The sequence below is a fragment of the Neofelis nebulosa genome, chromosome 7 (genome assembly GCF_028018385.1).
Source record: "Neofelis nebulosa isolate mNeoNeb1 chromosome 7, mNeoNeb1.pri, whole genome shotgun sequence".
In the NCBI taxonomy this organism is placed as follows: Eukaryota; Metazoa; Chordata; class Mammalia; order Carnivora; family Felidae; genus Neofelis; species Neofelis nebulosa.
Window position 1 is genome coordinate 981684 of NC_080788.1, and position 23400 is coordinate 1005083.

General features: G+C 55.2%; 1 non-coding gene across 1 annotated transcript; it reads left to right on the forward strand.

Moving 5' to 3' along the window:
- The first annotated feature begins 22248 nt into the window (after positions 1-22248).
- On the forward strand, positions 22249-22321 carry TRNAK-CUU (transfer RNA lysine (anticodon CUU)). The gene has a single exon. It is a non-coding gene; the product is annotated as a tRNA-Lys (tRNA).
- The last annotated feature ends 1079 nt before the right edge of the window (positions 22322-23400 follow it).

A 23400-nucleotide genomic window follows, 5' to 3' on the forward strand; every position in this document is an offset into this window, starting at 1 on the left:
TGTGTCTCTCTCTGTCTCAAAAAAAAAAAAAATAAAATAAAAATAAAAAATAAAGACAGTCATTTCTGGAGTTTCCAGAGAAGGGGCAATGGTCACAAAGACTGCGGTCCAAATGGCACCGGAATCCTGTCCGGCGGCTCCAGAGGTTAGGAGGCCACCTTCAGAGTTCCGAGGAAGTGGTTTCTGACCTAGTGCTCAGGTCCCCGCTCTCCGTCCCCGTTGTTGTGACGGGAGGAAACACAATCAAAGAGATAAACCCAAATCTGAGTGCAAAGGGGGAGCTGTTGCCTCTGAAAAGTGGGCGAATGTTCTGGAGAGACCACGGAGAGCTGCCCAGAATCGGAGGGGCGTAAGGCAGGCTCTGGGCGGCGGGGACAGCAAGTCCCCAGCTACCCTGATGGGCCCTGCACCTCCCCCAGGCCCTCCGCCCTGCTCACAGCTGCTGCTCTTATTCCGGAACTAACAGAGGCTCCTAGGAACGTTCTAGTTAACCCTTGAGCAGCCCTACGAGGTGAGAGTTACTCTCCAATTCACGGGCCAGAAAAACGGAGCTTCAGTCACAGGCACGGGGCCATACGGTAACCGAGGAGCAGATTTGAAAGCGGCCGTGTCTGCGCCCCGGGGCCAGGCTCCCACATCGCGCGTTCCCGGCCACAGAGCCCAGAGTGTACACAAAATCCGCGCGGCGCGTCAACACCGGAGAAATGCTCGCCCTCCCCGAAAGTACAGGAACGCAGACCCCGACACGCGGCGCACGTCTCACCCGCCACGTTGGCAAAGGTTTTGGGGTTTTGCTGATGAATTTGCACATAGAGCCAAGTAATCCACGGTCACGGAGTAAAGAGGCAAGTGGTGCTACAGTCACAGAATCTGGAAACCCCACCGCCCCCAGTGCACGCACACCGCCCGCGCACGCACACCGCGCACGCACAGTACAGGCACACCGCACGTGCACACCGCGCACGCACACGCACGCCCTGTGGGAGGAGGGGATGCGGCTGGAAGGCGCCCCTGAGCTAGTCCTGTTCGTGGCCTTGGCTACTGCCCCCTGCTTCCCAGCCGCACTTCCTGCGGGCTCCCCAGAGCCTCTGGGGACCTTGTCACCGAGAGCTTCCTAGCACCGCAGAGCAGAACAGGGGCCCTGGGAGGACAAGGAGGACCCGGAGGGGCTGCCGGGCAAGAACCCAGAAGGCCCCATGCCCTGTGACCCGGCCACCTGAAACCGCTCTGCGGGGAATGATCCCAATGGTCACGTCACTTGTGGAAAACGATCTACGGAAGCGCTATTTTTTCATTACAGTAACAATAATCAAGAGACTTTTTTTTTTAGTTTTTCAATGTTTCTTCATTTTTGAGAGAGAGAGAGACAGAACACAAGCCACGAGCAGAGGAAGGGCAGAGAGGGACACAGAGTCCAAAGCAGGCTCCAGGCTCGGAGCTGTCAGCCCAGAGCCCGACGTGGGGCTCCAACCCACGAACCGTGAGATCGTGACCTGAGCCGAAATTGGAAGCTCAGCCGACTGAGCCACCCAGGCGCCCCTCAAGGGACTGTTTTTAGAAAAGAAATTTGGGGCGCCTGAGTGGCTCAGTCAGTTAAGCCTCTGACTTTGGCTCAGGTCATGAGTCTCATGGCTTATGGTCTGAGCCCCGAGATGGGCTTGGTGCTGACAGCTCAGAGCCTGGAGCTGCTTCAAATTCTGTGTCTCCCCCGCTCTCTCTTCCCCTCCCCCACTCATGCTCCATCTCTTTCCCTCTCTCAAAAATAAATACAGGTTAGGGGCGCCTGGGTGGCGCCGTCGGTTAGGCGTCCGACCTCAGCCAGGTCACGATCTCGCGGTCCGTGAGTTCGAGCCCCGCGTCAGGCTCTGGGCTGATGGCTCGGAGCCTGTTTCCGATTCTGTGTCTCCCTCTCTCTCTGCCCCTCCCCCATTCATGCTCTGTCTCTCTCTGTCCCAAAAATAAATAAAAATAAATAAATAAATAAATAAATAAATAAATACAGGTTAAAAAAAATTTTAAAGGAAAGAAAACGAAATGTACGCCCAGCCTGCAACTGCTTCCTCTTGCTTTCGTGCCGTGGTCCTTTGCTGACCCCCCCGTCCTGCTCTGCTTCTCGATGTGGGTGCTGGTTGCATGGGTGTGTTGGGCCTGTGGAAATCCATCGTCTGTATGCTTGTGACACGTGGGCATGTGTGTGGACGTTGCGTTTCATTTAGAAGTTTGGTTTGGGGTGACTCAGTCAGTTGAGTGCCTGACTCTTGATTTCAGCTCAGGTCATGATGCCAGGGTCACGGGATGGAGCCCCACACCAGGCTCCCCACTGAGCATGGATCCTGCTGAAGACACCCCTCTCTCTCTCTCTCTCTCTCTCTGTGCCCCTTTTTTCTGCTTGTGCCCTCTCCCAAAAATATATATATCTATTTATCCCAGGGTGATGAGGGAGTGACCTGAGGTGGGGTGGGGCTTGGGGATAAAGGCAGTGTGAGTGGTCAGGGAGGACTTCTCAGAGGAGGCAACATGTGACCCGAGACCTGCGGGAGAAGAAAGAGCCAGTCTTGGCACCAGCTGGGTACAGCACCCCAAGCAGAGGGCCTGGCAAGTGCAAGAACAGGTTTGGTGCTCTGAAACCAAGCAGAGGCTGGTGTATGTAGCTGGGTCTCAGCACGGAGCGGGTGGGGTTAGAGGGTGAGATCAGAAGAGGAGAGCAGGCACCAGGTCAGACCAGGCCTCGTAGCCAGGTGAGGTGTGAGGAGTCCGTTCTGAATGGGACGGGAGGTCACGGAGGGTTTCGGCCGGGGGTTTGCTGTGATCTGACTCGCCTTCCGAACGCAGAGGGGAGAAGGGATCCAGCCTGTCTCTGACTATGAGACTACAAGGGGCCTCCCCATTGTACAGGGAAGAGAACAGGGACCGGAGAGGACTAGTCACTTGCCCCAAATCACACAGCAAGTTAGTGGCCAGGGGAGAGACTAGAACCCAGGTCCCCCAACGTGCAGCGACACCTCCCACGAGAGGAAGAAGACCCGAGGCCCCCAGGGTCCCCTGGAAGGAAACCCTGTGAAAGTATGGTCTGATTCTGCAAACTTTCTATCAGATTACTAGTTCCCCCAGGCACTGGCCCAGACTAGAGTTGGGTAATTGGGTTAACTTTCCCTTTTCTGACCACTGGGCAGAGAATCCCATTTGTCACTTATTCTCCTTCTCCTAGGCAAGGGAGGCAGAGCCCTGGAAGCAGGTCTGGCTGTGGGGACTGATGGGGGACAAGAGACATGAGGAAAACCACCTGCTGCCTCCTGGTGGCAGCCTTGCAGGGGCTCCTGGTGAAGGCAGGGAGGAAGGAAAGAGCTCTTGAGGGTGGAAGCTCCAGACTAGGGCCAGTAGGGGACTGTCCACCACAGAGAAGAGCCTGTGAACAATAGAAAGGAGGAGGAGGAGGGGGGAGAGGTGGGGGAGGACAGAGGAAGGAGGGGAAGGAGAGCAGGTAGAGGAGGAGGAGGTGGAGGGGGAAGGGAGGAGGAGAGGAGGAGGGGGAGGAGGGGAAAAGAGAAGGAGGAGGGAGAAGGGGAGGGAGGAGGAGGAAGGGAAGGAGAGTAGGTAGAAGGGAGGAGGGGGGAGGAGAGAGAGGAGGGAGGAGGGGGGAAGGGAGGAGGGAGGCAGCATGGAGGTGGGGAGCAAGGCCCCATAGCAGCCAAATGTAAGGCATTTACCCCAGTGGCTCTGCTAATTCTCCCATGACCCTGGCAAGGAGTTATCCTCCTTTCCAGAGGTTCAAGGTTAATCGGTTAATCCCAGGACACACAGCTGGTCAGCGACACAAAGGGGACTATGGGCTTCTCCCCTGGGGGCCCTCCCATTCTTCAGCCCATCCCAGCTTCCTGGAGCCTCCCGCCTGGTCACTCACTGCCTTACGTGGCTGTTTTGTTTGTCGCCCACTCCCTCGTATGAGCTCGGCGTCTGGTTACCTGTCAGCTCCGCTCCGGGTGCGCTGCTGCCCCGCTAGCGCTCAGCCAGGTGCTCCGGGCGCTGAAGGTGCGCACTGCATACCTTGGGACGTAAAGAAGGGGGTGGTTGAGGGAAGGCTTTTCCGTCGGAGCAGGTGGCTCTCGAGCTGAGGCCTGAGTGCTGAGAAGGGGCGGCGGGAAAACCCAAAGAAGGGCCGGGATGGATGTGTTCGAGGAAGTTCAGGCTAGTGTGACTGGAGTGAAGCGAGCCAGCTTCAGAGCGGCAGGAGACAAGGCCTAGGAAGTGGGCAGGCAGAACAGAGATTGTCGACGCTGGCATACACTGGAATCGCTTGGGGCATCTTTAAAAATACCAGGCCTCGGATTCTACCCCAGACTTCCGGGGTGTGGAATTCGTTTATCGATTTTCATTTAAGCCCTGGTTGAGGGTCTCTGTCGTGAGGCCTTGTAGGTCAAAGCAGGAAATCTAGATTTTATCCTAATTGCAAGAGGAAGCCACTGGAGTGCGCTAAGCCAAGGGAGTATTGTGATCAGCTCACAGCCACCTCCTCTGAGAAGCCTTGCCTGCTTTCCCCGGCTTTGGGCCCCTGCTCCGAGCAAGCTCAGCAGGGCGCCGCCCGCGAGTCAACCGTCGGTTCTCCTACCCTGGCTGCCCCTGGCTTAGTCACCTCTCAGTGTCCAGCCGAGGTGCGGCAGGCCTGTTGGCCTTGGGGACGAGGTCCCGGGCGCGTGAACAGACCAAAATGGGGTTGGGGACCGGGGGTGCCCAGAGGGGCCGTGCGGGGTTAGCACCTTTATCTGGAGAGGGGTGTTCGAAAGCGCTGGGCTGAAGGCGGAGGGACGCAGGGGCACGCACGTGTCAGTTCCCGCGCCCGAGGCCTCTCGCGAGGAGTCTCTGAGGAGCGGCCAATAGAAACACGCTCTGGATGCTCTGGGGGCGGGCTTGGCTGCCGCCGGCCAATCGCCTCTCGGAACGGGCGGCGGCGGGTCCGGCTGCGGGAGCGGCGGGCGGAGCGGGTCACGGGGCGGGAGGCGGGCTGGGACCCCGCCGTCAGGCTGCGCTCTCGCACGCTGGCTGCGCCCTGACACCTCGGGGGCGGCGGACCACAGCCTGGACGGTCCGCAGGTGGCGCGGCCGGCGCGGCGCGGGACGGGTCCCTGCGCCGTTCCAGCCGCGCGCGGCGGACGGCTTGCCCTGTGTCAGGTGCGGACGGTACCCGTCTGCTCAGTGCACGGGGTGCGTGACCGCAGGTGGCCCTCTCGGGTTCCGCTCCAGGGGAGGAGGACGCGGTTTCTTCCGCGCGCTGCCCGCGCGTGTCGCCTGCTCCCGGCCACGCGGCCAGCGTGGGGGGCGGACGCCTGTGTCCGCCGCGCTTCCCTGACGCCGGGCCCGCTGGCTGCCCTCCGCGGTTTGCTGGAGTTCACGGCCTTCGTGCTGCCGCGGGCCACGGTGGGCGCCTGCTGCTGCTGCCGCCGCCCCTGCGCGGGTCTGTGTGCTGCCGGCCCTGGGGCCCTGCCGGCTGCCCGGTGGAGCCCCCACGCCCCGGAGGTGCTGACCAAGCTGACTGCGGAGCCCCCCACCCCCACCCCTTCCCCGGCTCCGTGTGCCCTGCCCACTCCCAACAGCTGCCTCAGCCCGCTGCCCTGCTGTCTGCGGCGCCCCGAATTCTGCCCGGGCCCCAGCAGCCGCACCTCCAAGCAGGCCTGAGCCCCGAGAAACGCCCGTCTCAGTAAGAGAGTGTCAGTACTGAGAGTGATGGGGCAGAGTATCGTTTAGAGGGAGTGATGATGTCAAGAAGCAGTGTCTAGTTTCAGGGCCGGTGTTCTGAGGTCTCCCAGGAGGGCCGTGGATTTTACTCACGGCTGAGAGCTCCCCAAGAACCTGTGTGACTCGGGGGGGATGAGTCCCTTCCTGCCCCGCCTCGGTGTCCTCGGTCATCCAAGAAGACTCGAGAACCCCACCAGGCCTGACACTTGGGTCTCCTGCCACAGCGTCTGTGCACAGTGTCCTCCACTCCCACTCCTTGCCTATTAAAGGATGTACTCCAGCCCCCCACTTACGTGACCCCTTTATGCGTATAAGAAGCTTTGATGGCTGGAGGTTCTGAGCTCTCATCCAGGAGGCCTGCCTGCTACATGTCCTGTCTGGACCCTGGGCTGCTCTGACTGATCTGCGTCACCAATTCAGCAAAGCGCTGGCTGTTGCAGGAAAAGGGGCAGCAGGCAGAAGGGCTGAGGTGGACATAACGGAGAGGGAGCAGCAGAGGGGGCGCAGCAGTGGCCTGGGTGGCCACAGAGGGTGCAACTGTGACCTGTGGGAGAGGAGTCTCGGGAAGTAGATTTTGATCCCTAGTTATGACAGACCTTTCCCATTTTTGAGCACCTTAGAATCATCAGGTAGTGAGCTCCCTGTCCTTGGAGGTATCCCAGCAGATGCTAGATGGTCCCAAAGATGCAGACCGAGTGAGGCATCACATGGGGGTGTGGAGTTGCGGGATAATGGACGATTTCAGCAAGCCCTTTAGCCTCCACGGGGGGGCGTATCTTCAGTATTTGCTTAGAGTAGGCCTTAGGTGGGGGGATCAGCGCCCCTGCTCCCCACATCCGGCCCCAAAGGTAAATCAAACTCCCTTCTCTGGTAGCCAGCAGCTGATTCTCATACTGACGCAGGGCCTCTGTAAAGGATTCCCAGTACACGTCACCCGACAAGAAGGGGTCAGAGCTCGGAGCTCTAGATTTGCACCCTTGCAAAGACCTGTTCGTACATTTCATGCCTGGTGCTTCCTATGGAGGAAGGCTTGATGCTTGAACGTAGAAAAACCCATTCCTCCTCACGGGGTCCAGGCCAGGAGCCCACCAGCCTTGGGTTAGCCTAGATGTCCAAGTGTCCTACCCAAGCTGGTGCCCGACAGAATGCTCCCATTCCTTTAAAGCACCACGATTTGGGACAATCTTAGTGTCTCGGAGAACTTGTCCACTTACAAAGCAATACGTGTTTGGAAAGTAAAGCAATGGTTCATTGGTAGCACCAAACCGTGATTGTTTCACTTGGTGTTAGTTTTATAAAAAAAAATTTTTTTTATTACTTATTTTTGTGTGAGAGACAGAGCACAAGCGGGGGAGGGGCAGAGAGAGAGGGAGACACAGTCAAAAGCAGGCTCCAGGCTCCAAGCTGTCAGCACAGAGCCCGACGTGGGGCTCAAACTCATGGACCATGAGGTCACGACCTGAGCCGAAGTTGGACGCTCAGCCGACTGAGCCACCCAGGCACCCTGGTGTTAATTTTAAAAGTGGGTCTTTGCAGCTCATTTCTCCCTTGTGTACAGGGGAATGTTTTGTGGGAGCAGCAGGATGGAGAAGGCACCCCTACTGTGGTTTCTACCTGTCTTCCTGTAGCCCAGGCCCCAGGTGTCCACGGGACCGCCTTGGGAGCTAACGTGGAACACAGGGTGCTTTCCCAAGGGAACGTGACACTGGGAGTCACAAGTGCTCTAAATCAGAAATAATAGCTTATGACGTAGAGCTTGAGGGCAATGGTCATTTCTACAATCATTCTGTTTAAAGAATATCGTAAGAAGTTACACTCACCAGTCCATAAATACCATACTGGGATACCGACCAAGGTGTGGGAGGGAAAGACATTCAATTTGGAGTCAGCTTGGTCAGAGGCCCCTGCTCTGTGCTGCTGTGTGACCCTGACCAAGTCACATTCCCTCTCTGAGCCCGTTTCTTACTCCATGAAATGAAGGGGTTAATAATTCAGTCATTAATTTGTATGCCCTCTGTGTTCTTTTCTAATTGCTCTTCACATGCAAACTATCTTTAGGGTCATTTCTTGACACAAGGCACAGATCCTGGGGCACCCAAGAGGCTCTGTCGGTGAACATCCGACACTTGATTTCAGCTCAGGTCATGATCTCGTGGTTCGTGAGATCGAGCCCTGCGTCCAGCTCTGTGCTGAAGGCATGAAGCCTGCTTGGGATTCTCTCTCTCCCTCTGCCTTCCCCTGAGCTCACTCTCTCTCTCTCTCTCTCTCTCTCAAAATAAATAAGCATTAAAAAAACAAAACAGAGATCCTATACATTATCACAGTTCACTTGACTCCCAGTTCTTGTGAACTGTTTCCTTTATGGAGCCCAGGGCGACTTTTACTGGCTCTTGTCATAGGAGGTGAGGTTGCTCGCCCAGAAACGGGCTGTGGATCTCAAGGAGGTACTGGCAATCACGGCCTGAGCCCAGCTCTGAGCCGGCACTCAGGAGGCTTCTCTGGGAACGGCCTTGCATGTGGAAACGGGCCCCTGGTGTGGTCCAGAAAGACAGTCACCGGTCAAGGGCGCAGCGGCAGGGACCCGTGTCTGGGGCGGAGGGGACGGCGCACTCTGAGAAGGAATGGTCAGTGGACACAGATGAGAGGGCGCAGAAGCGCAGCCCACGAGAGATTCCCGAAGGAAGGAGCAAACTCGAGGCCTGTGGGGCAGGAAGAGCAGTGAGCTGGCAGTAACCGCACATGTACGAAGGAGGCGGATAAATGCTCGGAGAGGATGGATTGGTGAGAACTTATGTCCTAGACACAGAGGTGCGGAGGAGGCAACAGGTCTGAGGGAATGGAGGCCAGGCTGAGCAGGTGTCAGGTGCTACAGTGGGGGGATGGGCAGGGGGTGGTGGCCTGAGTGGCCATGGGTGCATCTGATGCTGTCCTTCATCCTGGTGTGTGCACGTCCCCCAGTGGCGTATAGGGGAGAGGCTGAGGGGGCTCTCAAGCTCCCGGAGCCCCTCCAAGGAGGTGAAGGTGTAAGGCCGTCAACTCTGTTGACAGGGAGAAGGGGTGGCTGGAAGAGGCCCTCCAGCTTGCACAGGTGGCCCATTGCCCTGCGGCCTCTGCCGAACCCCCACCACGCTTCCCTGCACCCCTGACCCCCAGCCGCACAGCCCAGCTGGTCTGGGGGTCCCCCAGACGCTGGCACCTTGTCTTTTCCCCCTCAGGATGGTGGTGGGGGGCAGCGGAGCCCTCTCCCATCACCTGCACGGAGGCTTCCAGATGCTGGGACCCCCGCCAGAAGTGTTCTAGACCCTGCCACAATGCCAGCCTACACCCTGCAGAAGCTTCTGGGACCCCCCGCGTGTGTCCTGAGCCCTGCCTCTGCCTCCGTTTTGGCTCTTGGTGGTCCGTACTGCTGGCCAGCCCCCCTGCAGCGCCTCTGGCCTGCCTTGGGGGACAAGGACCAGGCCTGTCGTGGCCCTCCACACACTGCTCCGCCCTCGGAGGATGGCACACTGCATGCTAAGTACGGTTTTCTTTCTTCTCCATGATTATAAACTGTAAATACCTGTGTTCGGTGGTCACTCGTATGGCTTATACAGTGGGCCCTCAGTAAGTGTCTGCTGGATGAACGAACACAGCTGCGTGCGTCCTCACTGTCCTGGCCGCCTGCACATCACATGGTCTCTGGTCCCCTTCACCCTTCTCTTCGCCCGAGCAGGGTTCCCTGGACACCCTCCCCAAGTTCCAGAGACAGCTCCTGAAATGCAGGCTGCGGTAGGGCCAGGCCAGCTGGCGGGGGCCTCGTCCGGGCCCCCGCTTCACGCAGCCCAGGACGCTCCCTCCTCTGTGTTGTCAGCACCCTCGGGACCCAAATCACACTATGCTCACTCCACGGAGGAGCACCCTGCAGCTGCCGGAGGGCAGTGTCACACCGTCCGGGCCCACCAGCCGTCCGGGCCTCTAATCGGAGTCGTCAGACTGGGTTAATGGAGACAAATGATGCGGGGGAATGTGGGGGTGGCTCAGGGCCCCTTACCTGCCACAGCCGCTTTGTCTTAGGAAGAGCTGGAGGCCCTCACAGATGTGAGGGCTGCCCGGGGTGGGGGTGGGGGGTGCGGGTGCGGGGGGGGGGGGGTGGCCTCAGGCAAACGCAGGGACTTCCAGATACTGGGAGCTGGGTCTGAGCATGGACCTCTATGAGGCTACCCCTGGCTGAATGCCCACATCCTGGGAAATCCTGGAGAGCTGGACAGGGAGGGCCAGATTCTGGAGGAAAAGGTGGGAGGGTGCCCAGGGACACAGCTCTCGCCAAGTGGCCCCTGGCGGGTGAGCGCGGGATGCCGGGTGGTGAGGGCGGGCGGGTGGTGGTTCCCCAGGTGCTGGCAAGGAAGGAGCCAGCAGACCCAGAGGGCCGCGCCTGGGAGCGAGAGTGTGAGGGAGGTGCCAGCGTCCCGGACGGAAGAGGCCGTCCTGTGGGGCAGGGGTGGCTGAGTGCGACCCCAGGCCCTGGGGATGTGGCCTGATTTGGAAACAGGGTCCCTGTTCCAACCCTACAGGTTGATTGGATTAAGGCTGGGCTTGGCCCTGAATCCAGCGCTGGCGTCCTCGCAACACGGCCGAGTGAAGACAGGGCCCATGATAGCTATGAAGACGCAAACGGGCCCGAGATCAGCCAAGGCCAGCAGGCACCCTGGGCGCGGAGGCGTCGGGAGGCGCTTCCCAGGGGAGCACGGCCTTGTAGCTCCAGACCCGAGACCACGGAGCCCCGGAATCCCGTTGTTCTAAGCCGCCCCCTCGGGCTCATGTGTTAGGGCGGCCTGTGCTGGGGACCCGACACTGCTGTCCTGCGGGCAGGCCCCCTAGCTAGAGTCGGCAGCCCCCAGGCCGTCCTTCCCTGCCGCCGCCCCGAGGCCGGACAGCTTCCAAGAATGGGCCGAAGCCCACGAGGTCTAACAAGGAGGCTCCGGGAACTGGCGCCCGGGGGGAAGCGGGGTACGCAGGGGTCCGGCCGCACTTCCGGGCTGACTGAGCCCTGAGCGGGTCACGTGACCTCGCTGGGCCTCCACCCCCTCGCGTGTAAGCGAGACCTGGTTCCCCGCAGGACACGGCCTCCGCGTGCGATCCACCTGCTAGCGTGTGTCTTCCTTCTCCTCGTGGCGATCAAGTCTCATCCCGCAGACGTTTCCTGCAGGCTGGCTGTGCGCCAGGCTCCTGCCGCCCCTGGACAAGGACGTGCGCGCACGCGCACGCACACACGCACACGCACACGCACGCTACGATGCCCAGAGAGTGTCCCGCTGGATTTGAAAAAACGAGCCCACGGCTTTGTTGTGTTTACACAGATACAACCAAACACAAGGGCACAAGCCGGCTGATCTGAACCCAGGCAAATGGGAACGGTGGAGCCGTGCTGATGCGGAAGCAGGCGGCCCAGGGCATAAAGGCGTTATGCCGGGTAGACAAGGCCAGCGTGTAACAGTATGAGATGACAATTCTCCAGCAAGATCCTTGAAAATGTTCAGCTTATGTTCACAAAATGGAAGAGCTTCAAGCTATAGGATGCAAAAACCGGGATAATTATAAAGGAGAAATGGACAAATCCATGATCGTGGCCGCAGATTTTTAACTCGTCTCTCAGTAATGGATAGTTCAACAGATTAAAAAGCAGGGTGTAGAAAATCTCAACAACGCAATTAACAAGTTTGGTCAAAGGAATAAGTGTGAAACCCTGTACCCAACAGGCAGGATACACTTTTCCTGCCAAGTGTTCGGGGAATACTTTTTATTTTTTTTAAGTTTATTTCTTTATATTGGGCGAGGGAGAGGGACAGAGATGGAGAGGGAGGGAGGGGTAGAGAGAGAATTCCAAGCAGGCTCTGCACTGTCCACACAGAGCCTGACATGGAGCATGAACTCATGAACCCTCAGACCCCTGCACAGACCCTGCAGGGGTGGGGGTGGGGGTGTGCGTGGGGGAGAGGTGGAGGGGTGGGGCGGGGCGGGATGGGGGTGGGGTATGGGGGCAGGGTAGGGGTGGGCTCCACTTGTGGTTAGGATGAATAATCACTGGTAACTGACACTCTTGACGAATGTGGGGGTGGGGGATCCGTCCTGCAGGGACCCAGCTGCCACCTTGGGTTATCCTAGTTGGTTTCTCAGTGACGCCCCAAGGGAGGTGGCCGCGTGGAGACCTGAAGCTGCCTTTAGTTTGATCAGCAAGACACAGATGCGTAAACGGAGGGATGGAGAAACCAGAGGCAGCCTGGGAGCTTTGGGCCAAGCCCCTGCTTTAGAGATGGGGAAACTGAGGTCCAGGGAGGCGAGGCCACTGCCAAGGTCACACAGGGAACCCATGTCACGGCCTGCCTCCCTCTGTCTGAAAGGCCCCAGGAGGAAGGCAGGCCAGCCCTGACTCGAGGTGAGCAGCCCTCAGGTTTGCCTGGGCCCGGTTTCCTGGCACCTGGGCCGCCCCGTGCCCTGCCTGGACAAGCCTGGATGGGGGTCACGCTGGCGCATGGGTCACGGTTTCTCTCTTGCCTGTCTTAAGGTCTCCCAGACAAGTTCAGAGGGCAGAGATAGCCGAGGCCCTGCCCATCACCTGGCCCCTCCTGGCCGGGCCTGGCAGTGGGGCGGGCAGGGGCTCTAACACTGCCCTGACCCTGCCTTGCCGGGCACACACTCCCCCCAGGACTCTAGCTCAGCCAGTCTCCGACTGATTCACTCTCGTGTGTAAGAGACAGTTTAAAAGCTCCCTTGGAGACGTTGGCTTTGATCTCCATAAACATTGCCTTTGATAAATACCAGGATCCACAGAGCAGCTATTTTGAAAGACCCTATGTAGCAATGTGCTGGCATGTCTCTGTTACTTTGCAGGTTAAGGAGACCCAGACAGCCCTCTCCCTAACTCTCTGTGTCACCTTGAGCAAATCCTCACACCTTTTCAAAAAATAATTATTTTTCCTAAAATTTTAATTCTGGTGTAGTTAGCATACGATGTTATATTAGTTTCCCGTGTACCACATTGTCATTCGACACCTCTGTGTTACTCACCAAGCCCACACCTCCTTGAGCCTCCGTTTCCCCATCTTCGGAGGGGGAGATGTTTATCTCTACTTCGTTGAGTTGCTCCAGGAAGTAAAGGAGAAACACCAGCCTGGCACATAGTTCCACTCATCGAGAGGTGAGGTCTGTTATCTCTGCTGTTATCTCTGATTCCTGATGGCTCCCAGGCCCGGCTACGCCTTCCTCCAGGATTCGGGAAAGTCAGCACGGGTTCGGTGAAGACTCGGGACTCCCTAGGGATGGAAATTTATGATTTATGATCTCCTGGCCCCTGCCGGTCCAAAATTCAACTCTGCTGTTGAACATCCACCAGTATCTTTTTCAAGATTGCTCTGGCTGTTTGGGGAGAAAAAGGAACCCTCGTGCACTGCTGGTGGGAACGCAAACTAGTGTAGCCACTTTGGCAACAGTATGGAGGTTCCTCAAAAAGTTAAAAATAGGGGCGCCTGGGTGGCCCAGCTGGTTAAGCATGAGACTCTTGATTTAGGCTCAGGTCATGATCTCACAGTTCGTGGGATCAAGACCCAAGTTGGGCTCTGCACTGACACTGAGGAGCCTGCTTGGGATTCTGTCTCTCTCCCTCTCTCTCTGCCCCTCCCCCACTCATGCGCACTCTCTCTTTGTCTCTCTCAAAGTAAATACACATGACACAATTCTGAATGAAAAGAACGTTAAAAGTAGAACTACCCTACAATCCAGCAACTGTGCTACTAGGTATTTACTCAAAGAACACAGAAATACAGATTCGATGGGTCACATGCACCCCGGTGTTTACAGCAGCACTATCGACAATAGCCAAATTATGGAAAGAGCCCAAGTGTCCACCGACTGATGGATGGATAAAGATGTGGTGTATATATACAATGGAATCGTATCATCCATCGAAAAGAATGAAATCTTGCCATTTGCAATGCCATGGATGGAGCTAGAGTATATAATGCTAAGTGAGATAAATCTGTCAGGGAAAGACAAATACCTTATGATCTAACTCGTCAGTCGAATTTAAGAAAGAAAACAAATGAACAAAGGGGAAAAAGAGAGACGAGCCAAGAAACAGACATTTGACTCTAGAGAACACAGCGCTGGCCCCCAGAGGGGAGAGGGATGGGGGGACAGTCGGAGGGGATGAAGGAGGGCGCTGGTGGTGAGGAGGGCGCTTGGGGTCCCCTTCCCCAAGATTCCAGCTTCCTCCCAGGTGCTTTATGCGGAGCCAGGAGCCCGCATGCTTGCTGCCGTCCTCAACTCGCCCGGCTCCTGAAGCGCCTGCAGGGTTGACACGTTGTTGGGGGCAGTGGGGAGGGGGCTCCGATAAGAGGTGTACTGACTCTTTGTGCTGCTCCAGAAAACACAGAGCATGGCACTTACCACCTAAACCGTGGGTCAGAGCATGACTGGGTGACGGAAACACATCGGCGGGCGCATGACTATCAGAACTGTCTGGCCCGGAAATTCCGTCCTCAGTAAGCGATACCTCTCCCTTCCCCTGGCCCCCGGTCACCTCTGTGACCGTTCTACATGCCATCTCTGTGCATCTGACGGTTCTAAGCACCTCACGTAAGTGAAATCATGCAGTATTTACACTATCCATCCTTCTGTGTCTGGCTCATTTCACCAATCACAGTTTTTTAAGGCCCACCTGTGTTGTAGAATATATCACAATTTCATGCCTTCTGTGACTCATACTCTGTCGAATGCGTACATGGATTGTGTTTATCCATTGACCTGTTGGTAGACGATTCAGTTGCTTCCACCTTTAGGCTATTGTGAATCACCTGCTGGGGACATTAGCATACCAGTATCTGTTCAAGTCTGAGATTATAAAATGGCCCAGTGGCGGGGCGCCTGGGTGGCGCAGTCGGTTAAGCGTCCGACTTCAGCCAGGTCACGATCTCGCGGTCTGTGAGTTCGAGCCCCGCGTCAGGCTCTGGGCTGATGGCTCGGAGCCTGGAGCCTGTTTCCGATTCTGTGTCTCCCTCTCTCTCTGCCCCTCCCCCGTTCATGCTCTGTCTCTCTCTGTCCCAAAAATAAATAAAAAACGTTGAAAAAAAAAAATTTAAAAAATAAAAAAAATAAAATGGCCCAGTGGGGACCTGTTTCCTCCTTTGTAAAATGAGCAGTTGTGTGACTTCCAGCTCTAAGAGTCCATGAAGTGAATTGGCTTCCAAATAAACCAAGGGGTCTCTCAGGTCAAAGGTCCACATGTGCCAGCTGCCTACCCTCCAGAACATCAGGGTTCATCAGGCATCCACGGCCTCAGGACCCAGGGCAGCCAGGGAAGACGTGCTTACACTGAGCCCTGCACCTGCTCTGAGCCGGGATCAGTTGCTAATCCCCGGAGGACCCCCACCCCCCACCCCCAGCTACCGGGCAGGAGGTTCCAGCCAGGGGCTGGGTCCAGAGGGTATTCTCTGGTGGAGAAGCGTGGGGCACCTGCTCTCACGCTTGGTGGCAGGACCCTCAGACCTCAGCTGATCCCCACCGTGCCTGAGATGGCAGGAGGGCAGGAGGCCTGACTCTACAGCCGAACGAACGAGTGCTGGGGGGGGGGGGGTGGGGGGGTGGAGGGGGCAGTCCAGTCACCACCACTGCCCCTCCCCCCCCGCCCCCCCCCCCACTGCAGAGGGTGAAGACCAGCCACCTGCATGTTACGTGCCACCCATGGGCAGGTATGTTCAGCTGGCATAGTGCCAGCATTAAAAAATATTTGGTTGGGGCGCCTGGGTGGCTCAGTCGGTTGAGCGTCGGACTTCAGCTCAGGTCACGATCTCGCAGTCCGTGAGTTCGAGCCCCGCGTCAGGCTCTGGGCTGATGGCTCAGAGCCTGGAGCCTGCTTCCGATTCTGTGTCTCCCTCTCTCTCTGCCCCTCCCCTGTTCATGCTCTGTCTCTCTCTGTCTCAAAAATAAATAAACGTTAAAAAAAATTAAAAAAAAATATTTGGTTGGTGAGATTTAAAAATCAGGAGTTTTTAGGGGCATCTGGCGGCTCAGTCGGTTAAGCGTCTGACTCTTGATTTCGGCTCAGGTCATGATCTCACGGTTTGTGAGTTCGAGCTCATCAGGCTCTGTGCTGACAGTGCAGAGCTTGCTTGGGATTCTGTCTCCCTCTCTCTCTGCCCCTCCCTTTCTGCCTTTCAAAGTAAATCAACTTTAAAAATGTTGTAAAAATTAGGAGTTTTTAGTTAAAATCCAGGTTTCTGGGTCCTTTTTAAACAGTAGAGGAACTGCTGGTGCCACATGGCCGGCAGTGGCTCTTTGGCTCCAGACTCACAGGCGTCCCTTGCCCGTCCTCTGCCCAGCCCCGTGGTCCAGTCAGCGGCAGGCCCGGACACTGGAGCCAGTTCAAGCATACTTAAATCCCTTTCAGCCCAGCAAGAAACACTTTATGAGCTCCAGAAAGTGAAAGGTCAGATTTAAGAACTTATTAGCTGACTGTGGCACAATGGCCGAAGCAGGGTGCTGGGGCTAGCCGGCCTCCTCCGTGTTTCGGCTCTATTGTTCATTAGTCATGTGACCTTGAGCAAGTTACTTAACCTCTCTGTGCCTCAGTTTCCTGATCCTTATGATGGTAATGACAACACTTTGCTCCCAGGATTGCTAGGAGTCTTGAAAGAGCTCACATACACAGAGTGCTCAGGAAAAGAGCCTGAGTTGTGGAAAGTGAGAAGGGGGGTGCAGAGCAAATGATCATGGGATGCCCAGCAGGAGGCCTTGAAGGTGCCCAGGCACCAGCTCGCAGCACAAGTGTGTGAAGCCCAGCCCTGCAACCTGTTAGCTGTGTGCTCTCGGACAAGCTTTTATTTATTTCTTAAATTTTTTTCTTTAGAGTTTTGGATCTTCGTCTGTCTCTTTCTTTCTTTCTTTCTTTCTTTCTTTCTTTCTTTCTTTCTTTCTTTCTTTTTTTGAGAGAGACAGAGACAGCACAAGTGGGGGAGGGGCTGAGAGAGAGAGAGAGAGAGAGAGAGAGAGAGAGAGAATCCTAAGCAGGCTCTGCATGGTCAGCACAGAGCCCAATGCAGGGCTCAAACTCACAAACTGTGACATCATGACCTGAGCCAAAATCAAGAGTCAGACGCTTAACCGACAGAGCCCCTCCCTGGCCCCCCTGAAGGTGCTGTTAGCTCATGGGGGTGCTTCACAGGGCGGGGACCCCACAAACGACAGCTACTGCTGTGAAGTGCTCGGCGAATGCTCTCGGCCCCTGCCCACAGCTTCTCTGGGCGCGGCCCAGCCCTCCCAGGGCTGCAGAGTGGACCTCGATCTGAGGCTGGAGACTGAACTGAAAAGAACAAAGAGGCTCTTCGGGGCACAATGGCAGCATTGTGAGCACACGGGGCTCACAGTTTCCTTTCTGTCCTCAACCTGCAGAGATGCCCTGTGGGGCCTGGGTGGGAAGGCGTGGGAGCCCTTCCAGAATCTGCCAGCTAGTCTCAGAGAAGGTCAAAGAGGAGGCACAGGGCCTGCTGGACCCTTGTGTGGGTGTCCTTGTTATGTAGATGAACAATATGGGGCGCAGAGTGGGAGACAGACTTGCCTGACGTCACAAAAGCAAGTTGAGGGCCGCAGCCCCTGCTCCAGACCTCACCTCCCCCGGGGTTTTCTTAGACTTTAGACATTTGACCTTTTCTCCAAATGAAGTTGTATATCCTGTCATTAAACACACGGACAAGATGCAAAAAAGTAAACGTTTATCTGGCAACTTAAATATTTAGAGTATGTCTAAACTCTTATCCTGTTTTGGCATTTTTTCCTTCTTTTTTAAAACAATAGTTTATTGAGATATACTTTACATAGTATAAAACTCATTTTTAAATTTTTTTAAATGTTTACTTACTTTTGAGAGAGAGAGAGAGAGAGACAGAATTCGAGCAGGGGAGGGACAGAGAGAGAGGGGGACACAGAAGCAGAAGCAGGCTCCAGGCTACGAGCTGCCAGCACGGAGCCCGACACGGGGCTCGAACCCATGAGCGGTGAGATCGTGACCTGAGCCGAAGTCTGGCGCTTCTGCTGAGCCACCCAGGCGCCCTAAAACTCACTTTTGAAACTGTGTGATTCAGTGGGTTTCAGCGTGTGGCTGTAGAATTATCACTGTGGGAGGCGGGCATCAGTCTCCTCCCTCTGAGGACTCGTGGATTCTAGACAATCAGTGCAGACGCGATCCTACGCTGTGGTCTCTTCTGACTGGCTTGTGTCACTTAGCGTAAGCCTTTCCGGGAACATCTACACGCAGCCTGTGCGAGCACTTCACCCCTTTCATGGCCAGAGACCTTGGGCATCTGGATGTGCCACGTCTTACTCGTTCACCCCCAGGTGGTAGACACGTGGCTAGTTTCCACTTTCCGGCTCTCATGAACAGCCCTGCTGTGGACACTGGGTACCACTCTTTGTGTGGACGCGTTTTCGTTTCTCCCGGCACCTACGTAGGAGCTGAACTACTGGGTCGGACAGTGACTGTGCAGAACCTTCCGAGGACTCGGCAGACCGTTTCCAGCATTTTCCAGCGGTTGCTATGTTGCCCCAGCACGTGTAGGGGGTTCCCTTATCTCTACATCCTCAGCGGTACTTGTGATCACCCCTCTGCTTCCCTGCAGCCGCCCAGCCGGCTTGGACCTCCAGGACACCTGGTCCCCACCCGCAGGATGCCCGGGGATGCCCCGGGGCTACTCCCCTACATCAGGGCCCGCATGGTCTATAATCCTGCCTCCTTGATACGAATGCCGTCATCGGCGGAGGGCATGTGGCGTGGTGCTCCTCACTGAAGGGGCACCCACTGAGGGTGGGAAACAGGGACCTCATCCAGCCGAACTCCCCGCCTCGCGAGGAGGGCACTCAGCACCCTGGGGAGCAGGGGGCAGGCGGCCCGCACATCCAGCACGCACGTCTGCCTGGCACCCCGGAGGTGCTTTGCGAACCGCTAGGCTGCATGGGTGGCCCAGTGGGCATTTGAACGTAGGTGGTCTCAGGCCAGCACCCCAGTGCCCGCTTTCCACACACTTGGCAGAGGGACATCGTTGAGTCAGAGGGAGTGTAGTCGAGCCTGGCTGTACAAAGAACCCGCTCACCATCTGGGGAGCAGTAAAGACTTCCTGGGGAAGGGGCCTCCTGACTGAGCTCTGCCAGGATGGAGCTGAGAAAGGAGAGTGGGGAGGAGACTCCCGGCCAAGGGCAAGGGCCCTAGGCAGCCTTCAGGTGCATGGCTCTTCCCCTCCCAGAGCGGTGGGGCTGGGGCAGCAGGCAAGGGGTGAGGGCGGGGGCGTCGGGCACCCAGGTGAAGCCAGGCCCAGCAAGACCAGGCAGGTGTGCTGATGGGGCTCAGACTTCGGACTTCACCCAGAGGCGGTGGACCAGCCTGCAGAGTTTTCGGGGAAGTACCCGAAAGACGGTGCCGGCTCAAGAGATCTCCCCAGATCACCAAGGAGTCTGGTTTAGGGGCGGCTGGTACCCGGAGGGGAGAAGGAAGGCGACCAGAGAGGCTCTCTTTTCTGCCGTCTCCATGGTGACACTGGAAGACGGTACAGGTCCTTTGAATGAAATTTCCTTAGTGAAATTTCAGGTGTTTTTGCGTTTCAGGCTGGCCTAGACCTTGGCATCACCCCCTTCTCTGTGACAGAGGGGCAGGGAATGCAGGGCTGAGGTGGCCTGAGGCAGAGGGACGCAGACGTGCTGCCAGCCCATGCAAACTTGGCCACCCGTCCTCCCTCCCTCCCTCCTCCTTCCCTCCTCCTTCCTCCCTCCCTCCCTCCATCCTCCCCCCAGGTCTCCCAGGCCCAGCACCTAATGGAAACCAAGTCTGTGCCTCCTGGGAAGAGCTTCTCTCCTTGCACTCACTCGGTGACGTTCCACAGAGGGCACCAGCACTTCTATCCAGGGGCGTGGATGGTCACCAGTTCGCGAGCTCCTTAGGGACCTCCTTAAGCCCTCCCTCTGTCACCCCCCCCCCATCATAGTTTGCCCTTGAGGAAAAGGAGGCCTACATTAGGGAAATGACTCACATGAAAGTTAAAATCGCAAAATAACTTCCTCAAAAAATTGAACTTAGAGTTTCCGTACCACCCAGAAATCCAATCTCTGGATACACAACTGAAAGAACTGAAAGCAGGGATTGGAACAGATCCTCGTGCACCAGCACTCAGAGCATCGTTCACAACAGCCGGAAGGCGGAGTAACCCGCATGTCCATGGGCAGATGAAGAGGTAAACACAATGCGGCCTACGCATGCAATGGAATACTATTCGGCCTTAAAAGGGAAGGACGTTCTGACACCTGCCACAACGTGGATGAACCGTGAAGACAATATGCTCAGTGAAATAATCCAGTCACGAAAAGACAAATATTGTATAATGTCACTTACATAAGGTACCTAGAGAGATCGTATTTATAGACAGAGTAGAATGGTGGGTCCCTGGGCTGGGGAGGCGGGTGGGGGGCTAGTGTCTCATGAGGACAGAGTGTCAGTCTGGGAAGATGAAATCGTTCTGGAGACAGAGGGTGGGGGATAGTTGTACTAAGTAGGAATGCATTAATGGCACTGAACTGCATTTATTTTTTAACAGGTTTTTCTTAAATGCTTATTTCTTTGTTTTTGAGAGAGAGCAAGTGCACACAGGCAGGGGAGGGGCAGAGAGAAAGGGAGACAAAGAATCTGAAGCAGGCTGCAGGTTCCGAGCCATTAGCGCAGAGCCTGACGTGGGGCTCGAACCCACAGACCTGGATCGTGACCTGAGCCGGAATTGGATGCTCAACCGACTGAGCCACCCAGGCAGCCCTGTGAGGGTCCCATTTTAAAGTCTTACTTTTGCTTTACTTTTTTTCTTTCTCATCTATTGTTTAAAAAAATAACCTTTTTGTGATCACACAAGTTTATATATGCATTTTAGGAAGCTAGAGAATAAAGGCAAGCAAAAGTTCAAAAAGTAAGACTGAGAATTCCTATTCCCCAAGGGTCACCATTAATACCTTAATATATGGCCTTCTTTTAACTGAAACGAGAGATTACATTTTATCTGCAATCAGCTTTTTCTCCTTTTCTATTACAGTAAGTCAGCCACCCCACCTTTCCATTACAGTAAATGTTCATCTCATCTAATATTCAAATTACATCGGATTTCCTCAGAGGATCCCCAGATCTTTTTAATAGCTGGTGTATCCAGAACAGTGTCCGGTCTAGGATCATCTAGTGCATCTGATCAGTATGGCCCTTCTGCCTCTTCATGTGGCAAAAGTCATATCTAGAAATATAATACAGTTGAAGACACTGGGCCCATCATCCTGCAGAACTTCCCACCTTCTGATTTGGTGTTATTGCTTCCGTGTGCCGTCATTCATCTGGTTCCTCACACGTCTTCATTTCCTGTAAACTGGAATTAATATACAAAACATTTTTGGGATAGAATAAATAATTACCACTGATCTGTGTGTTTCACATCACATCACTGGCTTGCTGAGGGATAGTCAAATCACTGGCAAAACTCGGATTAATTTCTAGTTAGGGTGGTGACAGCAGGACCCCTCCCTCAGGCAGCTGGATTACCCCTCCTGCACCCGGAAGTAACAGGTGCAGTGTTACTTGGCCCCTGTGTGACTCTTCAGGTCCCCACCAACTGTTAACATAGTGGTTTAGCTACAATTTGATAATCCTTGTTTGTAACGGTTTGAAAAGGATGCTTTTTCTAATCCTACACGTTTGTGCGGTTTTTCTCCCTACAAAGCAGAGCACTCCCTCATCCACTGGGACTAGTTGGTGACTGGGAACTACAGTGCCCGCTGGAGAAGCAAAATAAGTCTTTCATTTTTCAGTTTTAGTGGGGACGAAGCTTGAAGTAGTGTCCCTTCCCACACTGAGGTGTTGCCAGTCTATAGGAAAGAGGTCTTCGCCTTTTAGATCTGCGTGGGAGCAAACGCTGCGTATTTTCAATTAATTTCGGAGACTGCGTTGGCTTTTCCATAACCTCCTATTGTGTGAACAGTGTGGCATGGCTTTGCTGAAAAATCCCATAAAACCTCGGAAAAATTCCAGAAACCTCAAACGCACAGGGGGTCGCGAGAGGCCAGCTACCTCTACTACCGTGCCTTGGGCTCTGAGCTTTTCCGCAGGGTTTTCGGGCCATTCCCCGGGGAGCCTGCTTTGTGCGCGTCCGGCACCTCGTAGGTCCCCTGCGTCGGGACGAGCGGTGCCCCGGGGTCTCCGGCACCTCCGCGGCCCCGCCCCCACATTCGCTCGGGTGTCCAGGCCCGAGCGGGGGTCGCCGGCGTGGCCAACTCACCGCCGACCGCTAGAGGGCCGTTTCCACGTTTTATTAGGCAATAAAAGTTTGCGTGCGCAGAATCAGAAACGAACTGCAGTGGTGGCAGTAATGAAAAACTTTACCCCCAGAAGTGTGAGAAAAAAAGAAAAGAGAAGTGGTGCACGACGTTAAAATAACCTTATACCTTTGAAGAGCCTCGGAAAAGGCGCTGCTTCCGCCTGCCCGGCTAGCTCAGTCGGTAGAGCATGGGACTCTTAATCCCAGGGTCGTGGGTTCGAGCCCCACGTTGGGCGGCTGTGGTTTTGCTTTCCCGACGGGCCCCATCTCCCTTCCCCAACCCTCTCCCCCAGCTCTTGCCTTCACCCGTTCGACCGCCGACTCGGAGCTTACTGTTTTCATCTTCTGAGTGCACAGGTGAAGGTTACCTGATGCGGAGAGACACAGGTCCTGACCGCCCCCTGCGAAGGCCTGGGACTCGACTGCGAGGTTCGAGAAGACTCCAACAGTAATGAAACGGTGGCGTTCTGCCAATACGTTTGAGATGTGTGGGCCTTGATTAATATTTCATTAATTAGTATCTAATGGAATGCTGTGTGGTATTGATTAGTTTGGAGACCAGCTGTGACTCACGGGATTTTTTATGCATATTAATTTCCTGTTCTTAAATCCCTTAGAGTGAATCAACTTGCTTTTTGCGTGTGGGAAGGGCTATGGGGCCGCTTCAGGGATCAGTTACTCGCTGTCAACACACCAGTTAGGACTGTTTTCACCTTTCCCCCGCTAAGTTAGCGATTCAAATAGAGTATTTTTCCGTCCCCCATTTGGGAGTCTGAAAACGTATCTCAAAAGTGACAAAGACTTTTTTTTTTTTTTTTCCCCCCTGCATAGGTTTTCCTAAAAGAACCCAATTTCTTAGAGGGCAAAACTTGGCCTTTATGTTGACAGCTGCAAATGTTTTCCTTAGGATTTAAATCCTTTCCATGGTTCGCAGCAATTCCCAAACATTCTCCACAGCTACCAGATGCTCTTATCAATTCGGGATACAATTTCAGACTTTGGAAGGAAGGCACAGAAAATTTCAGCATCAGAAATGAAGATCCCTAAATACCTCTATCATTACAGCACTTAAAAAAATCTCTAGGTGATGGGAGGTGATGAAGAATTTTTCAAAAGGCAAAACCTTGTTGGAGAAAAGGCAAACTGGTGAATTGACAAGAAGTCAATGAAGTGGCACACATCTATTGATTGATTGGTTGATTTTTAATTTTTAGTTCCGGTGTGGTTAACATAGTGTTATGTCAGTATCAGGTGTTCAATACGGTGATTCAATAATTCTGTACACTACTCAGTGTTCATTATGCTAAGTGCACTC